Source organism: Ruditapes philippinarum, unplaced genomic scaffold (assembly GCF_026571515.1).
Source record: "Ruditapes philippinarum isolate M1 unplaced genomic scaffold, ASM2657151v2 ctg3321_1_1_1_1, whole genome shotgun sequence".
Lineage (NCBI taxonomy): Eukaryota > Metazoa > Mollusca > Bivalvia > Venerida > Veneridae > Ruditapes > Ruditapes philippinarum.
Window position 1 is genome coordinate 72,047 of NW_026858949.1, and position 7,306 is coordinate 79,352.

Genomic DNA, 7,306 nt, shown 5'->3' on the forward strand with positions numbered 1-7,306 from the left:
CGGGTGTGTGCAAAATAAAAGGAAGAAATCGCTGCGAGTTCACATGTCAAGTTTAATTCGTTCGCTTAGAGTGTCATTGCGTCAAGAAATCATTAAATTAAATACCAATCTGGCTGTGGCCTTTAAAATGAGTTGAATTGTTTCATATTTCTTAGTGTCTTATGTTATGAATAAAATGGATAAATAATGTAGTGAGAGATAATTGAGCCTGTAAACATATAAACATTGGCATAATAAGTTGTCAATTCAAAAATGTTCATTTGTAGGCACTTTTATTGTTTTGCTTAATCAGATAAAAGCCACTAATGTATGAAGGGATTTCAGTAATTCCATTTTGGTAGTTAGAGGCTATGATAAGCTTCAATTTTTGTTTGAAAGATTATTAGTACGTACTTGTATTTTTCATCTATCAAAGATTTCATTCAACATTTATTTGTTTTCTTTGAATTCTAATCAGTTTCAAATTATTTCCTATTTTTCAATCATTTAATTATTTTCTTTGAATTTCTTATCAGTTACATTATTTATCATTTTAGTGATTAACCTGTCCGTGCTCTGTCTTGTGTCCTGTCCTTTTTGTATTTTCTGAACTCAATCTCTGACACAGCGGTTAACGATAAACCTAACAACGAGTTGTTCTCAAAACAGCTTAAAACTAGCGATTCAAAAGAAAGAAGTATTTTTATTTTGTTACAAGTTCCTAACAAATTATAACTAATTCAAAGTTTAAAAGTAGCGCTGGCTTATAGAATTGTCAATAAATGCACAATCACAAATTACGCGGATGAATATGATTTTAATCGCTAAAAATGCTATTTTTAGCGATGTCGATTACCGAATACTACACAAATAAATCTGACTGTCGAGTAGTGGAATATATAGATTCTACATGTCGGAATGTTTTGGCGAGAAGAATTTCGCTAAATTATTTTTTCATCAATTTTAAACAACAGGTTTATCGTGAACACAAACCCGAAATGCAATGGAAATTCTAAATTTAGAATTAGTTGATTTTATTCAGGCTTTGTTCGTATAACTTCTCCGTGGTACAGAGGTAACGCGGTCGTTTAGTGTGTGAGAGATCAAATGTCAAGGCAACTATTTTCTTTCAATAATTTTTTAAGTGTCTTTGTTAAAGAAGTTGTTAAAGAAGTAGCCACGGTATGCAAGGATAAAGTGTGACTGTCATGAAAAAATGAACATAAATGATTTTTTGATGCAACCCTAGTTATGCAAAATTCCGTATGTATCAAACTCTGGTGCCCTGCAAGATGAATTATATTTAGGTTTTGGGCCGTATTGGGGTTGCGTTCATTGAACGCCGCCTTTCTTGTTGATCTTGTTTATCATATTTTATTTAAAAACAACATTAGACTACCCAAATGCATTCAAGTGCAACACTTAATTTGTGTATGTAGCCCTGATGACTTCCGCAAAAATGAAATTAATCAAATTCTGGCAACAAGTGATCGCTCGGAAGCATTAATCACAACAAAATTACAAGAGCATTGCAGACTCAGTTTGATTGAGTCTGTACATGAGGGATAATGAGTACGTGCAACATCCCTCACGAACCCCTACACCGACTTGAGCGGTACTCTATTCTCAACACTTAATAGTGCTGGCATCAATGATCCCGAATGACCAGAAAATATAACAACACTGAATTGAATTACGGGGCAACTTTTTACAGCTGCCACACGGAACTTGACACCTGCTGTTGTGAAGTATAAAATTCTGGAAACAAGTGATCCCTCGGAAGCATTAATCACAACAAAATTACAAAAGAATTGCAGACTCGGTTTGATTGAGGCTGTACATGAGGGATAATGAATACGTGCAACATCCCTCACGCCCCCTTGCACCGGCTTGAGCGGTACTCAATTCCAAACACTTAAAAGTGCTGGCATTCAACATGAAACATAAACTGGTACAAGTTTGAATCTAGAAACATTCGATGGCGGTTAATGGGAACATTCAATGTGACACGTAAGTGCCATTCCATGATCCGCAAGTAAATAAAAATGCGTGTGCCGTCAACGAGAAAACAATGGGTGGAACTAAATAAAATAGAATTTAGAAACATTTTAGTCTTAATGTATCATACTATAGGGCTTGCCCTATAATCCTCTTCAAAAGTTTTATTATTCATGCACCTAGTGTTAAAATGACACCATCATGGATGTTAAACTGTTTTCTACCCCAACTGAAAGAATATTTGAGATCACACTTTTATTTATTTTGGGTGAACTGGTTCTTGTGCTTGTTTACATGAACCGAGTCTGCAATTCTTATGTTATTTTGTTGTGATTAATGCTTCCGAGGGATCGCTTTGTTTCCAGAATTTTGTACTTCACAACAGCAGGTGTCAAGTGCCGTGTGGCAGCCGTAAAAAGTTGCCCCGTACTTCACTTCAGTGTTGTTATATTTTCTGGTCCTTCGGGGTCATTGATGCCAACACTATAAAGTGTTGAGAATTGAGTACCGCTCAAGCCGGTGCTAGGGGGCGTGAGGGATGTTGCACTTTTTCATTATCCCTCATGTACAGACTCAATCAAACCGAGTCTGCAATTCTTATGTTATTTTGTTGTGATTATTGCTTCCGAGGGATCGCTTTGTTTCCAGAATTTTATTGCAAATTCATTTAAATCATGATTGACCTTGAGTGCAGCCTTTTTTTTGAAATACCTTGATTTTATTTAAATGTAATGCTTAAACATCAAGTATTTGGTATGTATCATCGTCTAATAAGCCTTTACCATTATAGATGATCTCTGATTAGATATCAGTTGACCACGATTGTTTTACTAGAAAATTAAGAAATACAGAATCCCTAAAGAAAGTCAAACACGACAAAATTGAAAATGTTGCAGGCTCGGTTTTCATTGAACGCCACCTTTCTTTGTCGATCTTGTTTATCATATTTTATTGAGCCTGTTCATGGACGGTATTGGAAAGTGCAAGTTATTGTCCACGCCCCTAGCACCGGCTTAAGCTGAATACAACATTTACACGAAATTGGTGAAATTTTGAATTTAGAAACATCCTCAGATGTGTTCATACGGCGGTCATCATTGAACCTTCAATGTGACACAGTAGTGCCATTCCATGAAAAGCGGCGTATAGACCTCAAATAAAAGAATGCGTGTGCCCATAAACGAGAAAACAATGGGCGGAACTAAATAAAATGGAAATTTGAAATGGGATCTGAGGAAATGAAGCCTGCACATCACAGATAAGACGTCAAAAGACAAATTTAAAAAGCAGACAACATATCCTAAGGGTATACAGTATTCGAGTAGGAATACTTGAACCACCCAAGTTGAAAATGGCCAAAAATTAGGAACTAAAAGTACCACATGACATGTATACACAACAAAAATGTCGTGCTGAACGATCTTCAAGGATAGGAAATATAACATCATTGATTAAATGTACGGGGGACTTTTTACAGCCGCCACACGGCACAAATAACACAGATGTGACAATAAAATAGAGAAATACAGAATCCCTAAAGAAAGTCAAACACGACAAAATTGAAAATGTTGCAGGCTCGGTTTGATTGAGCCTATTCATGGACGGTATTTGAAAGTGCAAGTTACCATCCACGCCACCTAGCACCGGCTTAAGCAGAATTCAGCAGGTGTCAAGTGCTGTGTGGCAGCCGTAAAAAGTTGCCCCGTACTTCACTTCAGTGTTGTTATATTTTCTTGTCCTTCGGGATCATTGATGCCAGCACTATAAAGTGTTGAGAATTGAGTACCGCTCAAGCCGGTGCTAGGGGGCGTGAGGGATGTTGCACTTATTCATTATCCCTCATGTACAGACTCAAACAAACCGAGTCTGCAATTCTTATGTTATTTTGTTGTGATTAATGCTTCCGAGGGATCACTTTGTTTCCAGAATTTTCAACATTTACACGAAATTGGTGAAATTTTGAATTAAGAAACATCCGCAGATGTGTTCATACGGCGGTCATCATGGAACCTTCAATGTGACACAGTAGTGCCATTCCATGAAAAGCGGCGTATGGTCCAAAAGTAAAAGAATGCGTGAGCCCTAAACGAGAAAACAATGGGCGGAACTAAATAAAATGGAATTTTGAAAGGGGATCTGAGGTTATGAAGCCTGCACATTACAGATAAGACGTCGAAAGACAAATTTATAAAGCAGACAACATACCCTAAGGGTATACAGTATTCGAGTAGGAATACTGGAACCACCCAAGTTGAAAATGGCCAAAATTAGGAACTAAAAGTACCACATGACATGTATACACAACAAAAATGTCGTGCTGAACGATCTTCAATGATAGGAAATATAACATCATTGATTAAATGAACGGGGGACTTTTTACAGCCGCCACACGGCACAAATAACACAGATGTGACAATAATATAGAGAAATACAGAATCCCTAAAGAAAGTCCAACACGACAAAATTGAAAATGTTGCAGGCTCGGTTTGATTGAGCCTGTTCATGGACGGTATTTGAAAGTGCAAGTTACCGTCCACGCCCCCCCCCTAGCACCGGCTAAAGCAGAATTCAACATTTACACGAAATTGGTGAAATTTTGAATTTAGAAACATCCGCAGATATGTTATACAGCAGCTTATCTTATTCAAAGTTATACTCAGCACGTCTTAAGACCTCATATCTATTTTGGCAAATTAATCACTGGTAATTTTGATATAATTGCAGACAAAAGAATTCGTAACTTATTCTTGAAAGGATCTAAATACAGAATTCCTTCTGAGATTGGTTTTAATGATTGTCGTGGTCAGATTGCTGAATCTATAGAGGATTTTTTGGTCAATGGTGTCGCGGTGCAAATGCGGATAATAATGCTCTAGTTACATGGAAACGTTACATGGAAACGTAACATCTTTAAAATTATTGATTCACGTATTTAGTTTTATCGTGGAAATGAACATCTTTTGCCACTTAAACCAATATATGGTAAACAAGATCAACAAGGAAAGGCGGCGTTCAATGAACGCAACCCCCTTATGACTTACTTTAAGCCATCTGAAAAGTAAGTAAGAAAAATATATTCTAGCTTTTCATTCAAAATTTGTTTTGGTGCCAGCGGACAAGGCGGCTAATAATATTATAATTGTATGACGAATCCATTACATTAACGTTTTGCATAAGGAACTAAATAGTACAAATGCGTATTCTAAAACCTCTGCCTCCGAAAAAGACATTGTAAACAATCATATTACTAGTATTTCCAATCTTAAAGTCCAAATTAATGAAAAAGAACTCAAACTTCCTTATTATGTTTTGGATTCCTAAATTACATAAAAAAACTTACAAAGCCAGATTAATTGCTAATTCTACATCTTGCACTCCAAGTAAACTTTCTATTTTATTGACGTCTTGTTTGACTACCATTAAAACACATGTAATAAGATATTGTGATAAAGTCTATGAAAACGCAGGCAAACATCTCTTTTGGTCAATTAAAAATTCTGGTGAAACCTTGGATAAATTCAGAACTTTCAAGCTTCAACTGTCAGTACATACCATTTTTCTACACTTTATACAACGTTGCCACATAAATTAATCAATGATAAACTAATTTCCCTAATTCAGAAAACTTTTGCACGGGAAAAAAGTTACCTTTCTAGCATGTAATTCTAACTAAGCTTTTTTTACTAACAGTATTGTTAAACATTATACTATGTGGACCTGTGACGAAGTTTGTAGAGCACTCTCTTTTCTTTTAGACAACATTTATGTCAGGTTTGGTAATACCCTATTTAAACAGATCATAGGAATTCCTATGGGTACTAATTGTGCACCCCTGGTCGCCGATTTGTTTTTGTATTGCTATGAAAGAGACTTTATGTTGAGTCTCTCTGAAGATAAACAACAAGATGTTATTGCCGCATTTAATAATACTACAATATGATAAACAAGATCAACAAGGAAAGGCGGCGTTCAATGAACGCAACCCCCATATGACCCAGCAGATACCTTGATGATTTTTTTAATTAAGATAATTCTTATTTTGATCAAATGGTGTCTGACATTTATCTGCATGAACTACAACTTAATAAAACGAACTCTTGAAATTTTAGTACATCATTTTTGGATCTTCATATAACTATCAACAACAATTCTATTCACACGAAAATCTATGATAAAAGAGATGACTTTGACTTTTGTATAGTTAATTATCCACATTTAGATGGCGACGTACCCCATGCAACATCTTACGGGGTATATGTTTCTCAGTTTATTAGATTCGCTAGAGCTTGTAGCAACGTAAAGGATTTCAACGAGCGGAATATTTTTATTACCAGCAAGCTTCTAAAACAGGGCTACCGCTATCATAAATTACGGAAATATTTTACAAAATTTTACAATCGAAACTTTGATTTAATTTCTAAATTCAATAGTGATTTATAAACTCTTCTGCGACAAGGGATTAGCCAGCCTGGTTTTTATGGCGATGTGATTTACAAACTTCGTAAGATTTTGGGCCATGGTAATTTTTCTGCTGTTTTTACTAAAATCATTAAACGTTTTGTTAAAAGAGGTTATGACCCTACTATTTTAAGACATACTGCATGTTTAGTGTTCAACCCTTATACAGTTGGACACTACGCTTTCCTCTTTTGATTACATCTGACGGACCAAGTGGGAGACTCTATGATGGATAGTTCTTAAAGCCCTTTGGGACTAAATTGTCTTAATGTTCGTTTTCTGCCTTGCTTCCTCGGGCCCTTGTAGGTGATTTTCTAGTTGCTCTGCCTTCCTTTAAGGCATCGAGTACTTTGGTAATGGTCATGAGGCTGTACCCTTTTCTACATATTTACACAATCTTTTATGAGTTTTATTTATTTCATATAATGTAACCATGACCATTGTAAGAATTTCATTTGGCGGGGAATTATTTTTTTTTATTATTTTCGTGTCATTTAGAAAAATAGGGGCTAAGAGTGAGATTTGGCCCGCCTAAAATGTGCAACATACGTCACGCCCCCTAGCACCAGCTTTAGCGGTACTAAATTCACAACATTTAAAAGTGATGGAGTCTATGATTCCAAATGACCAGAAAAATATAACAACACTGAAGTGAGGTACGTGGCAACTTTTAACAGCTGCCACACAGCACTAGACATAATGTCTTGGTCACTAAATGTATGTCACAAAATATTGGTTGCTGAATAAATGTTATAAAGTCTTTGCCGCTAAATAAACGTTATAAAGTTTTGGTCGTCATTTAGTCTTGTTTGATACTCTGCTTCTATTGAAGTTATCGTAAATACAAATCAGTGAAGATAGCTCATTTTAT